Below are 24,997 nucleotides of genomic sequence, written 5' to 3'. Positions count from 1 at the left end.
TCCGACACTTCCTTCCTTCCGACACTTCCTTCCTTCCTTCCTTCCTTCCTTCCTTCCTTCCTTCCGACACTTCCTTCCTTCCTTCCGACACTTCCTTCCTTCCTTCCGACACTTCCTTCCGACACTTCCTTCCGACACTTCCTTCCGACACTTCCTTCCTTCCTTCCTTCCTTCCTTCCTTCCTTCCTTCCTTCCGACACTTCCTTCCGACACTTCCTCCTTCCGACACTTCCTTCCGACACTTCCTTCCCACACTTCCTTCCTTCCTTCCTTCCTTCCTTCCTTCCTTCCTTCCTTCCTTCCTTCCTTCCTTCCTTCCTTCCGACACTTCCTTCCGACACTTCCTTCCGACACTTCCTTCCGACACTTCCTTCCTTCCTTCCGACACTTCCTTCCGACACTTCCTTCCAACACTTCCTTCCTTCTGACACTTCCTTCCTTCCGACACTTCCTTCCTCTTTCTTTGTATTTCTTTCTCATTCCTGACTCCCCCTGTGTGTGCCCACATGACATCTCTGACAACTAGTTGCTGCAGCAAATGTAGTCAGTCCTCTAAATTTTTCCAGATAGCATAAAGGTCATCTGAATCTTACTGCCAGTGCAGTGGAGATGGGTGCTGCAGAAAGTGTGAGCCTGATCCCTGTAGTGATTTGCACAAATCTGACCTGGGAGAATGGATCTGGGCTCTTTCAAAGACTGAGGTAAAGTTGTCATACAACATTGCCAGATACTTTCCTGGCAAATGGTGCTGTTTGTGTATGAACACATCAAGAGAATCCACCAGGAGTTTATGCCCAAACCTTTGACATGTGGGTATTGTCTCAGGGAAGAGCAATGATGAAAGGTGTATCTGCTCTTCCACAGTGGTAACATGCCGATTTGTCACCATCTGTCCTGGTCTGTGCTGCACAGGTCATCTACACCTGTCCTTCCCACTGCCTGTCCGTGGTGCATCACTCTTCAGGCGTTCGGACAGATGCCCTGTTTTACCTCTGTAAAAATGGGTGGAACTCTTGTTCTCCACTCTCCAGTTCACTCGTGTGGAGAGGAGGGGCTGAGGTACAGGATCTGCAAAGTGGATTTCATTTTCAGAGAGAGCTTTCCCAGCTTCCCCAGTCCACCTGGACCAGGGAGGGGGTAACTCCCATTGAGATCTGGGGAGGGATCAAAGAGCAGGGGTTTTGCCTGAGGGGAGCCATAGGGCAGCACTGCCATGGGTGATTCAACACCTGCACATTCCCAGAGCTGGCAATCAAAGGCTGCATGGCCTCAAGCTGAGTGTGTCTACTTTTTGTTGTCAAACTTACAAGTTCAATTAGAATTGAGGGGTTTTGGTTTTTCTCAGATTTTTCTATTGATAACTTTTCCGTTCATCTCAGTCTCAAGACTGACTCAGTCAGATCATGACTTTTTCATCTGCTAATAAAATTCAAATGAGGCAAAGTTTATTGGGCAGGATTTGCAGGTGGCCTGCATCAGGAGAAACCCATAGGGACAAGGAACAGATCAGTCCCATCATATTTCTAAAAAGTCAGATGCTTTCGTATCAGGAAGTAAAACCTAAAATAAAACCTTATTTCCCATTCCCCTAGCTTTAAACCAGTAGTTACACTGGAATCACTTGTAACTAAATTACGACACTGTCATGCAATTAGTAACATGGATGTAAAGCAATTTTCTTCCCCATTGTTTTAAGTTTAATGATATCTTGGGCATTGTGGTTTGAGCCCAATAAAGCACTCTTGTCATATATTCTTTAGTCAATGCAAGTTTTCAACATCCTAGTCTTTATATTGCCATATTTTAATTATTGTTTACTTTATTTAATTGCTCTTTTCCTAAATATACATCCTTTCTCTTCACTTCAAGGCTTTTGGAATTTTTCCAATCAGTCCAGTATCAAAGAACACTTACAGTCTTGTATTGAAACTTCCTATACTTGTAAACTAAAACCTGTACAAGCCCCAAGGCCAAGGCTTTGGCTCTATGTTGTTCATTGCTGATTTTTTTTAATGTATATGCTAATTTTTTAGGGAAAAGGGTCTCTTGCAAATATAAGAATCTTATCAGAAAGTTATGTTTACATTTTCAGATTGGGATGAAAAGAAAAAAGTGAAAAATCTGAAGCTGATAAATGAAGTTTTTTCATCTTTTATTTTTCCCCCTTTCCCCCCCACTTTGTTCTTTTTTTTCCTCATGTCATCTCAATGAAAGGGATGTGAGAAAAAATACTGTGAAGACCAAAAGCCTTTCTATTTCATGTTGAACAAAAAAAGAGCTTTGTTATTTTACTGAACATAAGAACATTTGGGAGATCACAGTTTCCTTTTGAAATTTTATATATATATATATATATATATATATATTTATGTAAAGAAAGATCATGAGACAAGGTCCAAGCACTGAGGCACTTTAGTACTGATTGAAGCCTTTCTGTAATATTTTGCAGAATGTCTTTTGTTTGAAGAACTCAAGGCACTTTCCAGGAAGCTGATCTTTAAGACTATCTGGTGGGACGCACCACACGCAGTGAAGTCCATGAAGTAAGACAGAGAGGAGTGGCATTAGCAAGATGCTTGCACGAGTAGAAATGCAAGTGATCATGTTCTTAGCAAGGATTAGCAAGAGATGTGGTGGGACAGAGGCTTCTGTGGGTGCCAAGGACCCCAGCCTTCACCTGTGTGTGTTATGTGTGGTTTTGCTTTGGACCTTGCTATTCTTGCAACTGCTCAGTCCTGTGCCATGCACTCTGGCATGACCCTGCTTGAGCAGGGAGGTTGGACCAGATGACCCTCAGGGATCCCTTCCAACCTGACCTGTCCTGTGATGCTGTGAAATCTTGTGCAATTGTATGGGTTAAACCGTAGCCTTCCATGCTGGGAAGGCAGAGCAGGACTGAGGGGGCTTCCAACCCACCTGTTCCCTGCACTGAGCTTCCCACTGCCTTCCAGGGAAGAGCTCCTGCATCTCACACCCACACTGACACTGCCCATCAGCCTCAGTTCTTGCAGTTACACCTAATTGCAATATACCTACCTGTATTCTTGGTCGTTATACCTAAAATTGCAGTGGCCACTGACAGCTTTCAGGAGAAGCAAGCCTTAGAGTCAGTTTTGGCAGCAGTGTAGCGTTGAGCAGAACATTGAAAGATGAGGTTGGAAATATCTTGATTATAAACTTTCTCATGAGATTTTTAGCAACCTTTGTGTCTTGTCCCAGCTGGAAATGCTACGAGAACATTTTTTCTTGGCGTATTTTTTCACTCTCAATTTCAGATAGCAAGTGGGAAAACATTTATTCTAACATCAGAGAGGTTGAAAAAGTGGTCTGTTAAACTGAATCCTGAGGAAAAAAAAAGGGAAATTGAGGGGCTTTTGGTTCTATTTAGACTGTTTCCCTTAGTACTCCACAGAAAGAAATCTGACAGTTGCAGAAATAAGAGGTGAAGAAAGCTGCCCAGACTTTTGGGACATCTAACCATTCTTTTTGCTGGTTCAGTTATTGTACACTTGTACTACACTGCCTTTTATTTTGTCAGTCTACTTTTAGGCAACCCAAGTAATAAGTCCTCCTGAAGACACAACAATAAAGTCAGTAGATTAAGTCAGAGTTAAGATTTTTTTCCTGATATCCAGAATATTTATTTTTCTTTTTTCCTTAGTACTTGGCCTCATGAAGGAGTTATCCCAGCTGAGATCAGCTCTGGTGGTAGCTTTGTTCTCCCTTGTAGCACTCAAAAATTTCAGCCTGTTCTAACCAATTTCAGGGCAGTTTAGTGAAAATGAGCTTTTCGGCTAAAAGTGTGTAGGTAAAGAGTTACCATGGCTCTGCTTACATACAGTAACTTGTCAAGTTGATGTATGCCTTACATGTGTCCAAGTTTTTAAATCCATTCCTGATGTTGCCTGGTTTAACTGGTTGGCCCAGTTCTCTTCAACATCTTCATCAAGGACTTGATGTAGAACTCAAGGGAACACTTAAGTTTGCTGGCAATAATAAATTGGGAGGAACTGTTGACTCCCTTGAGGGCAGAGAGACCCTGCTGGGAGGACCTCAAAATATCAGAGGCCTGGGCAATCACTAACCATATTAAGTTTAACAAGGAGTCTGCACCTGGGACAGGGCAATCCTAGTGGGGTGCACAGACATGGGAATGAGATCCTGCAAACCAGTGCCACAGAAAGAGACCTGGGGGTCCTGGTCTGTGGCAAGTTGAACGTGAGCCAGCAGTGCCCTGGCAGCCAGGAGGGCCAACCCTGTCCTGGGGGCATCAGGCACAGCACGGCCAGCTGGGCAAGGGAGGGGATTGTCCTGCTCTGCTCTGGGCTGGGGCAGCCTCACCTCCAGTGCTGGGGGCAGTTCTGGGTGCCACCACATAAAAAAACCATTAAACTATGGGAGAGTGTCCAAAGGAGGGCAATGATGATGGTGAAGGGCCTTCAGGGGAAACCGTATGAAGAGTGGCTGAGGTCCCTTGCTCTCTTCAGCCTGGAGGAGACTGAGGGGAGACCTCACTGCACTCTGCAGCTTCCTTGTAAGGGAAAGCAGGGGGGCAGGCACTGATCTCTGCTCTGTGTTGACCAGGGACAGATCTTGAGGAAACAGCACGAAGCTGAGTCAGGGGAGGTTTAGGTTGGATAGCAGGAAAAGTTTATTCACTCAGAGGATGGTCAGGCACTGGAACAGGCTCCCCAGGGAAGTGGCCACAGCACCAGCCTGACAGAGTTCAAGGAGCATTTGGACAATGCTCTCAGGCACGTGGTGTGATTCTTGGGGATGGTTTCCTGCAGGTCTCTTGCAAGACTTGATGATCCTGTTTGGCCCCTTGTAACTCATCATTTTCTGTGATATTATGATTAAAACACCCCTGTGAATAATAACGCTGTTCCCAAGGCATTTATATTAGCTGGACACTTTACTTCAGGGCTCAGGCAGGCTATGTACAGTTAACTCTTAATCTTTTCTCATACCTTGGTCCTTCTGTCTTCCTCATCTCATTTGGGGACATCTTCTGAATTCCCTGAAATTTCCCTGCTCCTCTGGCTCTGGGGAGTGCTTTACTTCACGTGCTCTCATCACAGCCCTTTCTGAGCACATCAAGAACAGCAGTTTAGTTTTAGGTAGGAGCACATCTATGTTCACAACATTATGTATGTTCACAACCTGAACAGTGCACTTTCCATACGCCTCATACCAGTTCTGCTATGGTCAGCTGTTAATTTCTAGACCAATATATTGTGTATTGCTCTCCTAAGGTTTCCTATTATCCTTTTAACAACTGTCCTTTTCAGAAAGATACACATCTAGAGCTCTGTTGTTGTGTCTCAGTTATCTACAGATCACATATGATCAATGAAAAGCTCCTCTCTTTGCCCTGCCTGCTCTGCAAGCCTAACCTGGGATCTCACAATGAAACTAGGATCTTTCTTTGGTTATACATGATTCCCAGGAATCCTGTTTCAGCCTGAGCCTGAGCTCTATTATCAATACAATTAAGGTGAATTTGAGCTGCCGTGTAAAGTTTTCAAAAGGGCTTACATGACCTTAGAGGCTGGGGCTTATTTTCAAAAGTGACTTGGTGCACTCAGAAGCCTAAGTGAATTAGTTCTCTATTAAATTGGTCCTCTTTACTATTTAAATGCTTTTGAAAAGGGAATTTAGAGTTCCTTTGGCATTTCAGGCATTTCTGACAAGATTCCTAATGTTATTTAGGTGCAAGTGTATCAGACCTCAGCTAGCACAGAAAAACTGGGAAGTACCAAGTTTAATTTTCAAACTAAAATTTGAGTTTAGGGCTGTAATTGCCAGAAAATGTATGCTGGAAACTAAGACAATTCAATCCTGAAAGTAGTGAGAATAAACATAAAACCCTTCAGTCCTGGCTTAAATGTAGTCACAGACTAAGCAACTAGGCACACTGTGGTGGGTGCTGTAAATCCCCATTCAGGGACACTCAGTGCAGCTGAAGGAAGTGACAGGACACAGCAACAAATAAGACACTCCATTATATTAGAGAACATTTTATTTAAGACTCTGGCATTTTTACTCTGTATTTGCCTTTGCTGTAATGGGCTACTTCTCTTTGCATTTCTTAATGTTTTATAAATGTTTCTGGTAAATATGAAACATGTAAAATAGGCACATGTTTAAAAATATTAAAAATATGCAGAAAAATGCACCATAGCCACAAAACAGCAATATTGCTTATGATTGCACCAATTTACTCCTGTTTGTCTGAGTTTTGCCTGGGAATATTATTAAATGTCCTGAAATTGAGGTCAAGAAAATTTTCTGCTCAAAAGTTTTGTACTATGTCAACTAAAGGGACTATGTCCCTCAGTCCAAATGCAACTTTTAAATAATTTTCTGTTTCTCTGTCTTGCTCACTGTGGTTCATTGCTTATATTCTCTTGTCAGACAATGTTGCTCACAAATAGCTACTGAAATGCTGATGGATGAGAGGTGCATTAGAAACAACCTTTAGCCCAAGTGGGCAAATTAATCTCCCACAGAACAGTACTAATTCCATTACAGAGTTCATCAGTGCTACTGATGCCTACTTGTAGTTATCATGGAATGAGATTCACATCTGAATTCGAAGTGCATACTATGCTACGCTCTTAGAGAAAAGAAACAAGTCTATTAGTGATCCAGTCTTACACTGGAGAAAGATATAAACAGCTAGTTCACTTTAAACACATTTATCTTTTCATTTAGTTTCAAGGTTTTTATTGCACCCTCAGCTCTGCACCAATTCACACCAATGGAGAGAAAGTAGCAGAGATACTGAAGAAAAAGCATTGTCATACTTTTGTAGGCAAACCATCAGTTCACTGAATTTGTGGTTCAAGATGAGAAATTTATTTTCCTATTTCTTCCTCTGTGTGCTTAAACTTGCTTCTGATCTTACAGGATGCTCATCTTGGCATGGTTAGATGGCTCATAGGGGCCAGTGTGACTGCAGGAGCAGAAGCAGGCTGTCTTATGGCAGTGGACCTCTGCACTCTCAGGAAGGGCTTGATGGGGTCTTTTGTGTGTGGTGGATGGCATAAGGAATAAGCCAGGTAGGATCTTGGCTCTAGGTCTTTAGTGTTGGTATATTTTTATTCCATGGGATTAGATGACACTGGGATGCCAGCCCCTCAGTTGTGATGTAGAGATCATTTGATTTTTTAGCAATGTGCATACTTCACAGTGGTTCTCAGTGTGTTTTTGTAATTAGGCATATTTAACTGTGCCTTGTTTTACTGCTGGAGGAAGAATCTCATTTGTCAGCAGTTTTAAGCTTTGCCAAATAAAGGCTTATTGGCAAACTGCGTTGAGCGCTCTGATAATAACCCAACTTTAGAAAACACACACCCTGCTGTGTTGTATTCAAGCCATGGTGCTGTTGAAATTAAAAGGGGAGACAATGCCTGCTTTCAAAAACTGGAGGTTCTTTGTATTCTAATAAAAGCCTAAATTAATGTTTTAAAAGGTTATTGCTATTTTTTACCAGCTAGCTGGCACTGTGTATAAATCTTATTTAGGCAAGGTCCTACATTATTTCACTGTTTTTAACACATCAGCCAGTATCATACTGCCATGGATAATCAGTTCCTGAAATTCATTAGTCCAACCAGTTAAATCCCTTTTGTTTAGCTTTAATAGCAGGGTATTTCTGTGTATTCAGACATCTAATATATGATGTACATTCTGACAACACCAGCAGGGACCACAAATATTTCTTACATAATCTAAAGGACATATGTTTGGCTTATGGCAAAAATAACCTCATCATTCCTGTGTTTTAGGTTGAGGTGTCCATGTGAGGTCCTTTTATAAGAGCAAAGTAATAGGAACTATGTATAATTTAATCTTGTTGGCTTTTAATACATTTCCTTCAGCTTTTAAAGAGTGCTCTAGGAAATGGAAAAACACACAGTCAGCTATGAAATTCTATGACACTGATGCAGTCAGGCTATAAAATATTCTTTGCATCTTAATTGCATTTTATATAGCAGTATAACCTTGTGTAATTCTTAACTCTATAAATCCTAGCTCTGCATCCCGCTCTGGCAGCTCGGCGAGAGCGGCAGAGGAATGTTTCCCACAGTTCATTGTTCACTTCAGCTGTGTGGGCAGCACACAAACGTCAGGACTAAGCAGGAAACTTGCACTGAACTTTGCAAGCTGCTTTTTGCAGACAAAGGATTCTCCTCATCCCTGTGGATGAACCTGATCTCGCATGATGAGATCCATATCTGAGCTCTTTCCAAAACCAGCCGTGATTTGACAGCCAGGTGAATGACAGAGCCTGTTTTCTGTAGCTGCTTTACTTAAAGGTTTGGAGGGCAGTTTAGAGGAGAAGAGAAGGTGTTTTATTAGTGTATAACTGTGAGAACAAAGCAGGGCAGGACAGAAGCTGAATACCTATCAGGTGAGAGATCAAGCCAGAGCCAGAATAATCTTTCAGGCACCACCAACCATGTGAAACACTGACATAATGCAAGTGTGCCCGCAGTGATGCTGGACACAGCAACACAGCAGATGTACTTACCAGTATTTTCTGCCCTCTGATCGTCCTCTTCCAGTATGAGCTGCATCCACAGCCTGTGCCACGCTCACAGCCTTGCACTTGCTTCCCCACTGTAAAACAGAGGCTGAAAAAAGAACACCCCTGTGCAGAGACAGGAGACTGTGGTTTAAAAATGAGGAAAACAGTGGGAGGATCACAAAGCGATGATGGATGTGATCTGTTCAACTCTGTAGCATATTCCTAATAATAGAAGGTTTTTAGAATGGATAGACAGAGGCATAACAGGATCCAGTGGCTGAAAATTGAAGCTGGATAAATTTAGATGAGAAATAACGCTCTGTCTACACTGCAGATTACAGTGCAGTGTTGAGATACATGAACATAAGTGAGCTAATTCAGAGAGCAAAAGCCATCCAACAGCAGTGGCAGGGAGATCACAGATTGATATTGCTCAAGGGAATAGAAGAGCCTGCTCAGAGGTCTGTGCAACTGCAGCCCAGCCATTCCCAGCTATCCAGTGAGCATTTAGCCTCACCAAGTACCCCAGATCCTGGCCCATGATCTGTACTGGAGGTGCAGCCCATGTCACAGAATCACAGAAAGGTTTGGGTTGAAAAGGACCTCAAAGATCATTTAGTTCCAACCTCCCTGTCATGGGCTGGGACACCTTCCCCTAGTCCAGGTTGCTGAGACCCATGTCCAACCTGGCCTTGTCAAGAGCAAGGGTAGCAAATATTGCAACATCTCATCAAGGAATGCTGAAATTAGTGAGTGGCATGCTGTGTCTTGCTTTGGACATAAGATGTAGACAGATTTTACATGAAGAGCCCTTTCTGGTTTTGGGAATTCTGCGTGGTTGCATAGAATGGATGTTCTTGAGCACCTGTTGAGAAGGTACTCAACAGTTGGAGGTCATGCTATTTGCATAGTTGAAAATGTCTACCACACCAACTGAAAATTGGAATTTTCATGTCATGGTAAATTTTTATATTTTGTCATTTGGTTTCATTTTACTTTGGAAGATTTTTTTTTTTGTTTCCTATAGTGCTGAAATTCTGTAATTATTTTTTATTTTACTTTCCACAAAATATATTGCTTTTAACAAACCATTTCTGCAATGGAAAATCCGTTCTGACTGAAAAATTTCAAACTCCCCACCACACTGGAGTTGAAACTCATGGGTTAATCTCCATGAAGTTCCACAGGACCACCGTCTGCAGGAGGGACTTTTACAGCCTCTTTTAGAGAACAAAAATAAAGAGGAACTGACTTTAGCCCAAAGGGATTAATTGGTACCCTTATTTCATTAGGTTATTTAAAGCAAAGATCTCATTAAACTTTCATTGGAATAACATTAGAAGAAGTCTGTAAGCTGCAGCTGTTGGGAAGAATTGAGAGGTCAGCAAATTACCAGTTGATAACAAAAAATAGTATTACAGTCAGAGAGAAGGAGAATAAAGGTGCAGAGTGGAGACTTGGGGCCTTTTAATTCTGGTTTTATATTTGTTGGCTATGTAGACACTGGTATGCTGCTTACTCCATGTAAAGTCTGTTGAGCTAAGAAAGCTCAACAGAAGCTGAGGAGACCTCACAAGTCTGGAGTGTTAAAATAAGACAAAGTTGTTTATGTGGTTCTTCACTGAGGTTGTTTGGCTCTCTCTGGCCTAATTAGCTGCTGTGTTAGGGATGATTTATGTTGTCTTAGTTTGCCCTGTTGAAACCACTCCACATGCACCAGGCAGCACTAATGGAATAGTCTTGGCACCCCCAAAGTGACTGTGTGCACGTTGGGGTGAGACCAGGACAGCGTGGTAGAGTGGGGAAGAGAGCAGCATTAAACCTCAGCTCCAGCTGCCTTACATCACTTACAGCCTCTGTGTTTCTGAAGCTGGAGTTTTGTATATTTTGTATTAGACATATGGGAATTCAATTAGAAAGCCTTGCTGTGTTAGATTGAGAAGGGGTGAATGATGGTTACTGCCTGGTTGGGTTTGGTTAATTTTGGCCCACTTTCTCTGCTGTTTGGACTTGTGTAAAGCAGTATTTGAACCAAGGGGAGCAGGCCCCATACAAACAGCTTTCTGAGGTCGCTGTGGCCATGAGATGACAGGTCCACAGCACAGATCCTCTGTAGTCAAGGAAATGCACAGTGTGTGCTGAAGCCATTGGACACCGTGGCTAGGCCATGTTGTCTGCAGTAAGGATGCCTGAGTTCCCATCTCAGCCCTGTGACCTCATGCTTCCCCTTCCCTGTGTCCTTCCTCCCCTCCTTGTCCTTCTCTGTAGTGGTTTGGGCTATGCTGATTATCTCAGGGGATCAACAAAGCCTGGGCCCACCTGCCCAGGACCAAGGCACCCACATGGATTCACACGTGCATCCATGGCTGGTCTCTTCCCTAACACTGTTCCCAGAGAGCTTGCACAAATGCAACCAGGAACAGTTTGCATTTGTGAGGATTTGGGGAAAACAAAGGTTTAAAATGCTGTCCTGTTGCAGCATCATTTGCCAGCTCTACTTGCAGTAAGCAATGGGAATTAGCTTACAATCAAGCAAACTATTTGCTAGAAAAATCAGATTTGAAGCCCTAAGAAGTGGAGTTGAATCGATTGTTCTTCCTTTATGGGACAGGAATGCTAATGGTGTCATACTTAGATGCCAATAAATGGACTCAGTGCTCAACTGCTGCAGCCAAGGAGGGCTCTGCTTCTCTCCCTTCCCCTGCCTGTCCCCCCACCACTCCCCTTCTGCTGGCACTGAGTGTTCTGCCCCCAGCAGCAAGCGTGTTCAGAAAGCTCGATCAGCAGAAAAGTAGCGCTACAGAAAGGAGCCGAGAGCCGTCAGCTGGCTCAGATCTCCAACCCCGCTCATCTGAGGCCAGAAAAATGCCAGAGCACAAGGAAAAGTGGGAGGAGAGGAGCAGGGACCATTTTCAGTGGTGGTTATTGTTTAAATCAGAATAGTTTCCCTACAGAGCCACAACCCAAAATTTGAAAATGCCAGAATGGGTACCCTGCCTCTATTAAGTCTCCCAGGCTGTCTGTCTCTTCCTGCTCCAGGAGTTCAGACATCCTACATGCTCTCTGCAAGCCCCTTGCCTGCAAGCCTCTGCAGCTGCTGGCACATCAGCAGATCCAGTCTAGAAGAATTCTTGGCTGTGGGAATATTCCTATTTCTACTTGATTTTTGTATACTTACATTTCTTTGCAAATGCTGATTGTGTTTTACTCTGGGGATTATAAATCCTAACAAAGTACACTGAAATCATTGAGCTATTTCAGTTAGCAGTTCCTGGCCAAAAGAATTCTGGTGGGTTTATTTTCTGTAAGTGAGGATACAATCAGTGCCTGAAATTTGGCAACTGCTGAAGACCTGTGTAGTATCACTGAAAAAGGAATAAAGTAGTTATCAAGAGAGGGAAATTTGACTTGTATCATCAAACACTTTTTCTGTGGCCTGTACCTATTGAGAATTTAGGCTCTCAAGCAGCACAACTTCAGTAATTGTGCTCTTCTGGTTGCCAATGGTAACAGTCCATGTGCACACACTCCCAGTTCCTGGCAGATACATGGAAATGTGACTTAGCATAACCCACTGCCACTGAAGTATAAGTTAGTGTACGGTGACTTGAGTTATACCCCGTTTGTGAGGGACTGTGAACACGTGCATGCACGCAAGCACACACGTGCGGAGTGGCCGTGGCTGAGGCAGCACATGTCATGCTGCAAGAGCTGTTTTATGAACTCCTATGGATATGTTCTACTGGAGGAGAACCAGTATATCCATGCTGGGTCTGAGAAAACTGAACTGCTCCTGAATTGAATTTGGTGTCTCATTCTGTTTCTATTATGCGAGACATGGGTGAGCGCTAGCTTCGTTAGTCCTGTGTGTTGCTGCATGAGGTGCCACAGATGGGTAGAAAGCCCTGCAGCCACACAGGCAGAATTATAATGGTCTGTAAAGGATGTAAGCTGTGTTGAGAGAGATCCATCTCCAGGCTGAGTGTGATGTATATGTATATGAGTGTGATATATATGTGGATATATATTGATCTTTATCAATCTACCATTGAACTTGTATTGACAGAGGGTCCAATTCTTAGTTGATTTATAGTGAAGTGTGATTCCATTTATTTCAGCTACTCCTTGGCATATCTGCATTTCTCTCACAGTTGTTAATGTCTTGGTCCTTCAGGAACAGACTTGCTTACTCTATTGGTATTAAAAAACAATCCTTGTCCGTGATGTTAGCTCTGTTTCACCTAGGGTGAAGCAGTGGGATTTCCTGGCTAGTATACAGCCCCAGAAATGCATGTGCACAGTGAATATGTGTGTTTAAGGCTCGCACAGCTCTCTCAAAAAACTTCTACCACTGAATCTCACATGATCAATACATGCCTCTCCTCTAGGTTTTCACATTATGCACAGAGGTAGTAAGAGATATTTTTAGCATGTTTGAATAAATAGAGCTTGTTTCTGTTTTCATGGTTTGGGTTTTATCGCAGAAGACTTGTACATGACACTTGAGATTGTCCAGCAGATAAGTGAGAATTTCTTTCTCCAGAGTTCCTCCTAGTTTGCTCGTGCAGTGGTTGCACAGCTGCAGTTGTCATCTGGTGGAGGCACATGCACAGACTTCAGTTTCCACCCAGGCAGTGAACTGGCCGTTCTCTAAGGCCGCGTGTGCGCTGCGGCACCGCTGACCTGCCAGGGCTGCTCACTCTGCTCCCCTATGCACCACACAGCGGGGCGGCAGAGGGCTCTGCCCACGGTGGGTAAGACAGCCAAAGGGCAGCTCTGACATTTCCCTCTGCCTCTTTTTTCCTTGATGGAGAAAGAAGAGCATTCATGAGTCAGTTCCTTAGTGTTGCCAAACTCCGTCACTCATAAATCATTAACTGGGCATGCAAAATCATGCCGTTTGGGGCTTTTAGGGCTCTTGTGTTTTTTAACTCTGTATCTTTTGCCTCCTAGGTTGCAGGAGCTCAGGGTGTCTTCTTTTTAAAACCTTCTTTTGTAGTTCCCAGTTTAAGCAGGTGGCAGTTCCATGTTCAGCAGCAGTCTCGGCCAAACTGCATCTTCAAACATAAGGCAACAAATTGCGGTAGGCTGGACTATGAGGTTTCCTCGGCCACTGTTTGATCTCTCGACTATATTTCAGCTCCCAAGTCTGGCCTTTGAAGTGTTTGGGTTTATAAGAAACCTATAAACATTATAGAAAGACATCCTGAGGAGAGTTTATGTGGTCCCTTGTATATTACAGTAAGCCAGAATTTCAAATACACCAGAAAATCCTATTCACTGTGGTCTGAAATAGCATTAGAATTGCCATTTTGCCATTCTACTACTATGAATCATTAGGCTCTAGCAATATAATGCCCATTAGATCATCCAGTTCAGTTCCCAATCCCTGTCAGATTGTTCACTACAAATATTTTCCTCATAGATCTTGCATTCAGTTTACTACAGTGTAGACTTTCCACTGCTTCCCTTGGAAAAAAGTGGATCAAGAATACTAGGAAACATCAAATCACATTGAATATGTCATTTCAGATTGTAAACAAACAAAGCTAAAAATAATTGCAGGACCATGTACAGTGGAAAACTTCCACTTTCAAAAAAACTACCAAAAAGCTACTCTGAGGAAGCCCTTTCAAATCTTTGTATAGTTGTAGGTTTTCCTTTGTAAGATATTTTTGTTTAAAATATAAGATAGGAAAGAATATGCTAGAAGCTCAGAACAGTGGTTTCTCTTGGAGAGATAGAAAATGAAGCAGACTTGTGGTTCTGGTGCTTGTTTATGTGTCACCTCCCTTAATGGTAAATAATTATAAGCAGAATCAAATGATAGATATCTGCTGTGCTGAATTCCACTGTTTTGATTTAGTTACACTAAGCATGGAGGTTTTGAGTCCGATTTTTAGAACTCTCAGGCGCCAAATGGCATGCTTCACATTAGCCTGCAGTTCTGTACCTAATTTGCATTCAGTTATGCAAATTAAACATTTGACTTGAGTAATCACACACAAATCAGCATGTCTGATCATTTGCACACAAGCTTATTCACTTCATTTGCTCAAATAAAATATGTACTCAAACTAAGTAGACAGCTTAGTCTGTAACTGTTTTAGTAACCAGCTTCAGAATTTCTGAGGCTGATAATGTTGTTTCTTGATAGGGCAGCTGCAAGCAGTTAATAGTATGGGCATCTTTTAATAAAACTTCCCTTGTGCAATTTTGCATGCCTTTAGAATCTGTTAGTGATGCACATAGGGTTGTCTGAATACAAGGAAAGTCAAATGCATGGAAGTCTGTTAAAGCTGACCTTCAGTTGTATTTTTGTCTGTTGGTATGCTAAAAGCAAGCAGAAGAAAATAACCCCGAGGACTAGTTAGGACATAACCTGGTTTAGGCAGCTTAAGCAAGAAGTGCATATCTACACATATGCTAGTTAGAAATGTGCAAGTTTAGCCTTTTCCTGCAGTGAAAGAAGCAATAAATGAAATTACTTCTGTACCCAAAAATTCATTCTGTCAGTAGCATTCCACTGTTCCAGAAAGTTGCAATAATATGGATCGCTATCTGATGAAAGAATATCAGCTTTTGGAAAAAATGTGAAATTATTTAGCAAATGAAGCAGAAAGTGGGGGTTCAAAATATTTCAAATACATTCAGTTCTTGAGGGAGAAGTGGCTGTTGGCACAGGCACAGAAAACTGTCTGATACGCTAATGCTCAACAAATCTATGAAAAATGCATTTGATAAGCAAGGTCTTTTGAAATTAAGATGGTTTTATTATTTCTTTGCATACAAAATTGGAATACAACCAGTTCTTGTAAATTAGATAAATAAGCAGTTTAGGAATTAAACATAAAAAAAGATTCAAAGAAAACAATATTATTCCTCTGAGATTGCTGTAGGACTCCCTGCAGGGTGGTGCAGTACCAAAGCTGCCTGCCTGCATGGTGACCTCTGAAGGCTGTTTGCTGTGTCTTCTGTTGCACTCAGAACTGACCAGGTGGGTGAGGAAGGCCAGAACACATGAACTGAAGAGAACTCTGTAGTGAATTACAGAAAGCTGAACTCTCTCTGAAATCATAATGCTGCTGAGATCTCTGCTTTTGTGTGTGCTCTAGGATTCTTTGGGGCATATTCACTGACCCTTTGGTACACAAGGAAATGCATTCTCAGAAGATTCAACTCTTCAGCATCATCATGAGTCAGATGTCACTTGAGTTAACCCATCTGCATCCCTCTTTGTCAGGTACATTAAGCCCATGGTGGTCAAGGTGACCCGATTCCTGCCAAAGTAACTCATGGTCAGGAGAGGAGCTGCTGATGCCTGTGTAAGGCATCTTTACTTAAAAATGGACTCTTTCCCAAAAGGTCCGAGGTGGTCATGGTAGGGACAGACAGCCAAAGAAACAGTGCTGTTTCCCCACCATCCACCATGCCCTGCCACACACCTGGACAGACAGCTGCAGGGAGTATCTGGAAGACTTCAAGTGATAAAATAAAAACATAATTGTAGTGTATAAAGTAAAGCTGTAAGGCAGTTTTGGTTGGCAGAGTCGTGCAGGGCCTGAGCATGGCTTGACTTTGGGGGAGGCTGGGAAGGTGCCTGGCCCCGTGACCTCAGACTAAACAGCCCCTTTACAAACAATGGGGGGGTGAGAGATAAGTTTTGCTTTGTTTTGGTCTCCATATTAATTGTGATTAAAAATAGAGCCCTCAGCAATGGCAGAGAGCAAAACAAGTGTTTGGCATTGTTAGCTTTATCAGGAGAAACAGGGAGCATGAAGGATGAAAACATGAGGCAAGAGGAGAGACCAAGGACTGTGTCAGCCTGGACCACCCTCTCCCCCCCCAGCTCAATCTACCTGCTCATTTTTAGTGCAGAACAATAATACTTTTTTTCTCCATGCTTTGTGCTTAAAGGAAAGTTTTAACCTGACAGTAGTTAGTGCCTGGAGATGACAATCCTGTTCTTAGTTCATCCATTCCCTGCCTCAGTTCAGGATTGCACAACTACAACTAAGTAATTTGGTGTTGTCAAGACTTTAGCACTGGAAGTAAAATCTCAGTCCCACTGGATTTCCATAACAACATATCCATCAGTTTCAACAGATTTCACCCAAGGAAAATAACATTCCAGCTTATTCTGAAAGTCTTGGCTGAGTTGATCTCTAGAAGGTGAACACCATAGACTCAGCCTCAGAACAGTGTAGGGGGATGCTTCTGACAGATGAGTGCTTACATTCTCTAGTGGTTTGTTTCCTGTGTGGATTAATTTGGGATAATGATGAGAGAGGAGTTTGGAAGCTTCATTTGAAACAGTATGGGACAGAAATACCCAGAAACAGATCCCATCAGCATTCATTAGTGTTTGTTTTATTACAGCAGCAGCCAATGATCCTACCACATGAAAGCTCCATTTTCGTGGCTGTTATATGAACATAACTATAACAAATTACATTTGCAGACCAGAAGACATGAGATCTTAAAAAAACTTTTTGTATTCCTGCCCAATGTATTTCTTAAGTGCTCACTCCCAAAGAAAGAGCAGCTTGAGATGAACAGAGGGAGTGAAAAAAAAGCACAATTTTTCATTTCATTACATAAACAACACAGATTTCAAGTCTGGACTGGCTGCGATCAAAAGTTTGTCTGATTCTGTATGATTCTGTATGTGATCACTCCTTGTGGTCATTATTATGAGCAAATAAGCAAACACTAGCCTTCTCCACAATGCTGTCCCAGCCTCCAACCATCTGGGGCTAAGCATCAATAAATGGAGTATTTGCATTCAATAACTTGAGTGAATTTTTTGTCCATTATTTCTTCCTGTTGCTTTCTGAACCCATTTAAACGTACAGCATGAATGACCTCCTGCTAAAAATAGTTCTGTAGCTGTGTCTCCCATCAGAACCTCCTTGTCTGCTTTTTACCTTGCTATGTGCCCATTTCACATGATGTTCTCCAACTCCTGAACTGGAAGATTCATCGATTTCTGTTCATATTTCTCTCTCAAATTTTCCTTTCCTGGTGAGCAAAAATCTTAGTCTATTTAACTTGTTCCTCTATGGATGGTGGTTTTCGGGTTTTTTTTCCTTTGAGAGTTCTTTTTTGCCCTTCTCTGTATATTTTTCTTTCTAGCATTTTTTTTCTGTGATGGGGGTGGTTTTAGACACTGCCAGCATGATGTGTCTTTGCTTTGCTCTCTGTTCCTTTGCTGGCATTCAGCTTGCTGTCTGAGCACTTGCATTTCTGAGCACTGAGATGCTGTTATAATACAGTCTATTCTGACCTTGGGATCTCATTCCCAAGGACTGAGTTCCCAAGGTCTCATCACTCTAGGTAGTGTAAGAACTGTTTTGTATATGCTGGATTTTATATTTGTCTATATTGAGTTTCATCTGCTCTTCTATCACCTAGATGCTGGAGATCTTTTCTTGTGAGTTTTCAGTCATAATTTGCTCTTACCCTTCTGTTGTGCCTTTTAAGCAATGTGAAGAGCTTCCCTCTTACCCACAACAGCCTAATTTCTTTAAGCATCTGTAACAAGTGATCTTGTTGAGTGCCTTTGGGCACAAGCTTTCCAGTTAAGCTATGTCAAATGGATACCTCTTGTTCACATGCTTGTTACCTACTTCAAAATCCTTACTAGAGTTGTGAAGTGCAATTTTCCTTTGCAGAAGCTGAGCTGGACCTCTCCAGTATATTCTACTTATCCCAGTGTCACCTAAAGCTATTCTTTAAAAAAAATTTCATATATACATTTTGCCTGGTATAAGCATTTTCCCTTGAACCTTTTTAAAAATGGTGCCATATTTGCCACTTTCCAGCGTTCTGATGCCAAGATCATTTTTAGCCAACAGCTGCACATTAAAGTTAGCAGTTCAGCTAAAGAAAGATGGAAGCAGAAAAAACAGTGATTTTTTAAATTTTATTTTTAGTTTCTTGGAAAAGAGTTTAGTTTTGCAAGTTTCTGAATGACCTGGCATTTTAGTTTGCTGCTAATGTCAACCCGTAACATTTAGTGATTATCTGCTAGTTTATCTTTTCCCTATTTGACAAATATTGTGATAAAGTACACTCAGACAGTCACAGAGGAGAGTAGCTGACCTGTGCTGCAAGCACTGGGAAACCAAAAATGAAATGAAAAAGACAAAAAACTAACAGTAATCTGGAAACAAAGCGAAATAAAATTTACATACAATAGAAAACTTGAAAAGAGGCAAAATAAAGTAGTCAATTTTATTTTGAGTTGTTCTCAATATTTTTCCATTTCAAAGTGGTTGCTGTTCTCAGTGAAAACCCAACTTTGCTGTAAATGTTTCTACCACTGTTAGAACTGAGCTTGGAGGAAAGCAGCTTGTTCAGCAGTATCTGTTACTCATCAGGGATGTTGTATATTTAAACTGACGTAGGACTGTGCTACAGAGGCTGGAAACATTAAATAACGTGCAAGTTTGTGTTTCCTTGTGAACATAATTGCCTGACCTCTACAGCAGATGCAATTTGCCAAGATTTTCTTAACAAAGGCAGTGACCTTAGTTTACTACATAGTATGAATGTGTTCAAGCTTTGGCACTGGTGTACACCACATTCCCTTTCTTTCCTTTGCAGCTCTCCCTATTGTTCAGCTCACTCTATTTACTTGGGGCCCAAAAGAACCAGCACAAACTACCTGCTCCACCACACGTATTGATCAGGCTGATATTGAATTACAGTTCCTTATTTTAAGAAGTTTTGTCAATGTGCAGCCCTGCGGAGCGTTGTTTATGAAATAAGGCTGTTACAAGGTCAGAGGACTAGCAACCCCGTGGGATGGTAAATGGCATTGCAAACTATATACTGTTAATTATTTAACATGTCTTCAGATGAGTGATTTGAACTGAACTGTCTCATCTTTCACAGCTAAATACTGAAGATGACTCAAAAGCTTTTATGGCCTAAATCATCCAGGGTAATTTACCTCTGAAAATTGAGATGGTAAAGAAACAGGAGAAAAAAAAAAGCTGTTTTTTTTTACAGGTTTGAATTATTGTCCCTTTGCATTCATTCTTTTTACCAAACGCAACACACCCAGATCCTTCTCCTGTGTTCTAAAACACTCCCACCAGGCAAAAGACATTAGATGGCAGCTGGGTCACTTTGTACCTGTGCCAGCCTCTGGTGAACAAAAATGTGTGGGTTCAACCAGCACCTTCCTTATCTACTGGATGTTCTCTTCCCAGCCACTAATTTTCATGAAAACTGTAAGAGTTTTGCTTTGCTGAGACTCCTGCCAGTCTGTCAAATCTGGCTGGAATGCGCTCAGTGTTGGCAGGGAGAGGAGGAAAATGCAAAGACCCTCAGTAACCAAAATTCCAGTGGCATGGTGCTCTTTTATGTTTATTGTCTCTGGAAATCAAATGTCCCCTGTGTCAATCACCCGGCCAAGAACATGGTATTTGAATATAACCTTCTATTTAAAAGATTCTAATGTGGGTGCATCCTGCAAAAGCTCAGTAATGACAATGACATATACTTCGCATATAAGCTGCCCCTTAAAGCTCCACAATGGAGAGAAAAAAATATCCTTACTCCTTTGCTTCACTTTCTCTTTATTCTTTAGTTCACCAGCATCTTGCTGATGACGAACAGCTTGAGTTAAGTCCTCTATTATTCTTCAGACTAAATCATACACTGTCGATCTTCCCTCATTTTCTGAGATGGGTCATTCCCTCTTTTCCTTCCATGTCCAACTTGGCCATCATCTCCTCTTTTCTCTCTGCTCTTCTACCCCTGTCACATTTCCTTCTCATCCTTATCTCCCTGCCTCATAATTTTTACTCTTTTATTCTCTGTCCCCTGATCATCTTTGCTATCTTCTACTTGAATTGCACTATGCCTGCATGAACTCCTCATGCCTTCTGAGATGCATTTCATCCATTTTGGTCAGAAAGGGGAGTTGAGGCCTGCAGGACTGCTTGAGTGGGCACCATATTAACTCAGGCTCAAGTTTTCCAGTGGAGTTTAAACAGCTGCTCAGCTTTGACACTTAATCTCCATTAATTTTGAGTAGGATTAAGGGGTCTAAATCCCTCTGAGCCTCTGGTCCCAGGTCAGCAACATTATCCATCCCACATTGCAGCACCTTAGCAAGACCCTCACAAAACTTTTGCTGTAAGTGACAGAAGTGGCCAATATATGTGACCACTTTTTGCTGTGCTTACACCATCTCGCCTGCTTCCTAATTAAATTGCAGTTGTGCTGATTGGTGGGGATGTACTTGTGCCTGAAACCATGATAAAAAGCTGCTGGGGGAAGAAACTGAGAGGGGAAAAGGTCAGAGAAATGTGGAAACTTGGGCACTGTGGGGAGGTAAGACTGCCAGTTTGTGGATTGCCTGATTTTCATCAGGTTCTCAGGAGATTTCTGTCTCTATGCACATTCTTCTCCCTTTTGCTCTCTCCAGCACTACAAAAAGGAGAACTGAAGGAAACTGTGAGTAAGCAGGCAGATTTTCCAGTTCCCTTTGTAGGAATGACCCACTTAACAGATACAATCAGGGTATTTGCTCTTTTTTGCTGCTTCCAGTAAGGGATGTTCAAAAGCAAAATGCCCATTCATTGGGATGCCCAGTGTCCAAATTGGCTTGCACAAAGGAGCCAATCTTGTCCTCAGCAATCCTATTTGTTCAGGGGCAAAACAAGTGTCTGCAGTAGCTACCAAGCTAAATACAGATACTGGGGCCTTAAAAAAAAAGGAAATAAAAGAAAAAAAAATAAAAAGAAAGAGAAAGAAAAAAAAAAAGAAAGAAATAAGACTGTTTCAGACAAGTCATAGTGAACTCATGCAAATTTCAAGTAAATTAATTGTGGAACAACACAATGTATGATTTTGGCATCCTAAAATGGAACATATTCCCTATAAAATGGGCACACTGTGCAGCTCTCTGACATTTCCAAATGAAACAATAGGACCACTAGAATGGAAAGTCTGCAGGAACAGCAGACAAGGAAAGGAAGTTTAGGTTGAACAAAGGTTTTGTTCATTTTTACAGCCCCTAGAGGAGAGTAGTGCTGTACAGAAGCTGTTAATGATGGGCTGGATTGGATGGCTGAAACCAGTGCCAAGATCTAAATGTGTTTTTACTCCAAACTCCTCCCCAGCTGTCCAGATACCCTGCAGAATTTCCAGCTGGTGTGAACCCCATGGGCTTCTGGATCAGCACAGAAGGAAAGGGTGGGGGGGCAATCCTATCTGTGGTTTGCACGTTACCTTCTTGCTTGATAAATGCAATTCACTTGCATGAAATAGCAAACCATTGAGCTTTGTCTGACAAACTTGCAAGTTGACCTAAAGTCTTGGGTTTTAGGAAGGAACTGTGCTGTGCTGAGGGCTTGCTCAGGTAACTATGGCAACTCTGCTTCTCTGTTAGGCTTTGAAAGAATTGTCCTTAAGTGAAAACAGCTCCAACCTACCATTGCTGTTTAATAAATAATCTGCTAGTAGAGGAGGATTCAGGTTCAGAGAAGCTGTGCTTCCTTTCAACTAGGCTGGAAAATAGAAAAGCAAAATTCAGCAAGGCCTTTTTCAGAATTTCCATGACAGGACTTTGTTCCCTGGGCATGTAAACAAATCCCTCATGCACTCCCAGGGCTCGTTGGAGAGGTACAGGCTTTGGGACCTGCTTCTCACAGCAGGTAAATGCAGAATTAGAGCTCGTGAACTGCTTTTGCTTGTAACCTCCCTGCTGTACTTGAAGCTATATGTCATCATTTTAGATCTACATGAGCAAAATGAGATGGTTTTTTGTATTAGGCAGTGAGGGAAAGAAAAGGAGAGGAACATTTGAAATTTTTTCATTCAAGATCATCAGGGGGAGATACAACCTGTGTAGTTCTGCAATATATCAAAGTGCAACAGGGTCAGAAAATAACACTGCACAGCTCCTGAGTGGGAATGATGTTTACAGGCTTTTCTTTTACTAGTTTGGATTCTGCCAGGCACATTACATGAGAACTTACAATTTGTTCTTTATAACTAAGAGCCGTTTTGAATAGTAGCCAGGCAGTCCAGGCCAGGTTCTTCTTTTAGGCTCCGATGCAGCAAGGACAGGCCTTAGGGCCTGTTACAAGTTTTCTGTTGGCTTCAGTCAGGGCTGGGTCACTTGGGCATCTCAGGGGCATCAAGGTGGAACACCTTGGTCAGCAGCAGGCTCGCTTCTCCCGCCTCTCCCTGCAGCAGAGGGAAGGAGGAATGGCCAAAGCAGCCCAGCTTTGCCCTGCTGCTCAGGCATGTCCATGTATTTTGAAGCCTGAGGTGTGTCTGTTCCTGCACACATTTTGTACTTGTCTGTATGACCTCTTCTTCACAAGGTGGGGTTGGCAGCACAATGTATTCAGAAGTGTTGTCAGATAAATAGACAAAAGCTTCTGGGGCCAGCTGAGTGACTTCCACAGAGGGGGTTTTGCAGGCCTTACAAATACCTGACAGGATCTAAGATACCTTAAATATCTAAGCATTTTAAAACCTGTCCAGTCTCCTGAGCAGCTAGGAGAGCTCTCACCCCACTGGTGACCTCCCTTCCCTCTGTCCATGGACATGCTCTCTGCAAAGGATGCAAAGGCACTGAGGGCCACAGTGTGCCCTTTCCTCCCTCCCTGCCCTCTCACTGTGTGAATCCCATCCAAGTTTGCCTGCCAATATCTACTGGTCTCTGCCAGCATAAACAGTGGCAGAGGGCCACGGGGGCTGCAATTCCACTTATGAGAACAAGAACAATAAGAGATCAGTTTGGTCCAGAAAACATATGGAAGTGGACAAAATGGAGGCATGACAACAGCAAAGAGAGGATCTACAGAAATGGTACCTGTATGACCTCTCCAAAATACTGCAGAACCATGGTAGGGTCACCTCTGTCTTCCCCAGCTGCATAGCCTGGTGGGAGGACAGCAGTTCAGACCCTTTGAATGTGGTCCCAAAGGATGCAGGGTCCAGTGTCACCAAGGAGAGGCACGTGCCTCAGCTTTGTCCATTGGGTGTCAAGATAATGAAGCCATTAGCAGCACCAGGCAGGAACAGGACCTGTCACCACCCCAGGACGAGGCAGGGGAAATGCCATGGACAATGCCAGGATGAGTGGGATGACTGAGGAAATGAAAGGAAATGTGCTCCCTGCTGAAACTTCCAAATTTGGAACATGCCTGCCTCCCTGTCATATTGCTGTTTTCCCGGGATTTGTTGGTTCCTGAGCTGAAGATTAAGACTTGCAGGCTCATAGACACTCTCTGGTTATTGTCTATGAGACCAAGACATGAAGTCATTAAAAATAACTCCTCTTGCCACTACCCAAATAACTCAGTAGGGTTGAGTGACTGTAACCCAGTTTGACCTTTTGTCATTCCAAGTACTGCTATTGTGAGGCAGCAGTTTCATGATTTGTGGGGAGCAAATTCCCCTCCAAACAAAGGCAAAACCAGAGCCAGGGTGTTGTACACATCTCTGGGAGAGCAGAGTGGAGTGGCCATGCCCAAGTTCTCTCTGAGCTGAGGCAGCCCCAAAATCACCACATTTCTGGGGAGGGCCTGCCGCTTCCATACTCCTCTAGAGTGAATGTTTATCACTGCATTCTATCAAAATTTGCACAAAGTGTGCCTTTGTAGGTGAGATAAAGTTTCCACTCCTAACTGAAAAAAGGAGGGGGAGGAAAGGGAGAGAGGCTCAGAGCCTAAGAATCCTAACATTTAGATGTCTTAATTAAAAGTAAACTTTTCCTTTAGGGCGGCTGTGGTTAGAGCAGGAGGCAGAGAGACCTGACAGTACAGGCTAAATAGAAAAAAAGACTCTTTCTTTTTTTCTTATTTTTTCTTTTTTTCCCAAACATTCACTTTGGCCTCAGTCTGAAATGGCTTTGAAACTGCAGACACCTTCATGTAAATGTTCTTAATAAAGAAAAAAAGTCCTCCGCAGGACATTTGTAATCCTTCTGATTTAGATGTTTTAATAATGTGCGAGTTTATCTTGGAGGATGGTGGCTGACCTAGAATTAATGTCTCTGCCAATGTAAGGCTAAAAGCTCAGACAGAAGACTTAAATATAATAATATAATATGTGTCTGTATGTGTGTATGTATATATATATACACGCATACACACATATATATAGACATATATATGCATGTGCTATATAAACACATCTTTAAGTAATCATAAACGCCCTTTAAAAACTATTTCAGCACAAATTAAGGTATAGACAGCATCTGATTGGCTCAGTCACTACAGAGTGGTGCCTCATGATATATTCATTTCCTATTCTAGTGTGGTTAATTAGGTATTTCAATTTAATTACTGCAGTCAATAGCACTTTCAGTTGAGTGTTTTAAGTGTTCGTTTAATTTACTGTCGATTTAATAAGGCAGTGGTTGTATGTAAAGCTGTTAACCATCTGGATGGGCTGCAAAGCCCATCTTTTCTCTTGGGTAGCTGGAGC

The 24,997-nt window shown here is 42.3% G+C and overlaps 1 protein-coding gene across 1 annotated transcript in view; it reads left to right on the top strand.

The window, feature by feature from the left end:
* The window catches only part of MAML2 (mastermind like transcriptional coactivator 2), a 211,474-nt gene that overhangs the window by 107,332 nt on the left and 79,145 nt on the right, over positions 1-24,997 (top strand). The window lies entirely within an intron of this gene.

Source organism: Ammospiza caudacuta, chromosome 2, assembly GCF_027887145.1.
Source record: "Ammospiza caudacuta isolate bAmmCau1 chromosome 2, bAmmCau1.pri, whole genome shotgun sequence".
Classification (NCBI taxonomy): domain Eukaryota; kingdom Metazoa; phylum Chordata; class Aves; order Passeriformes; family Passerellidae; genus Ammospiza; species Ammospiza caudacuta.
The sequence above is the reverse complement of the archived record's forward strand: the minus strand, read 5'-3'. Positions and strand labels throughout refer to the sequence as shown.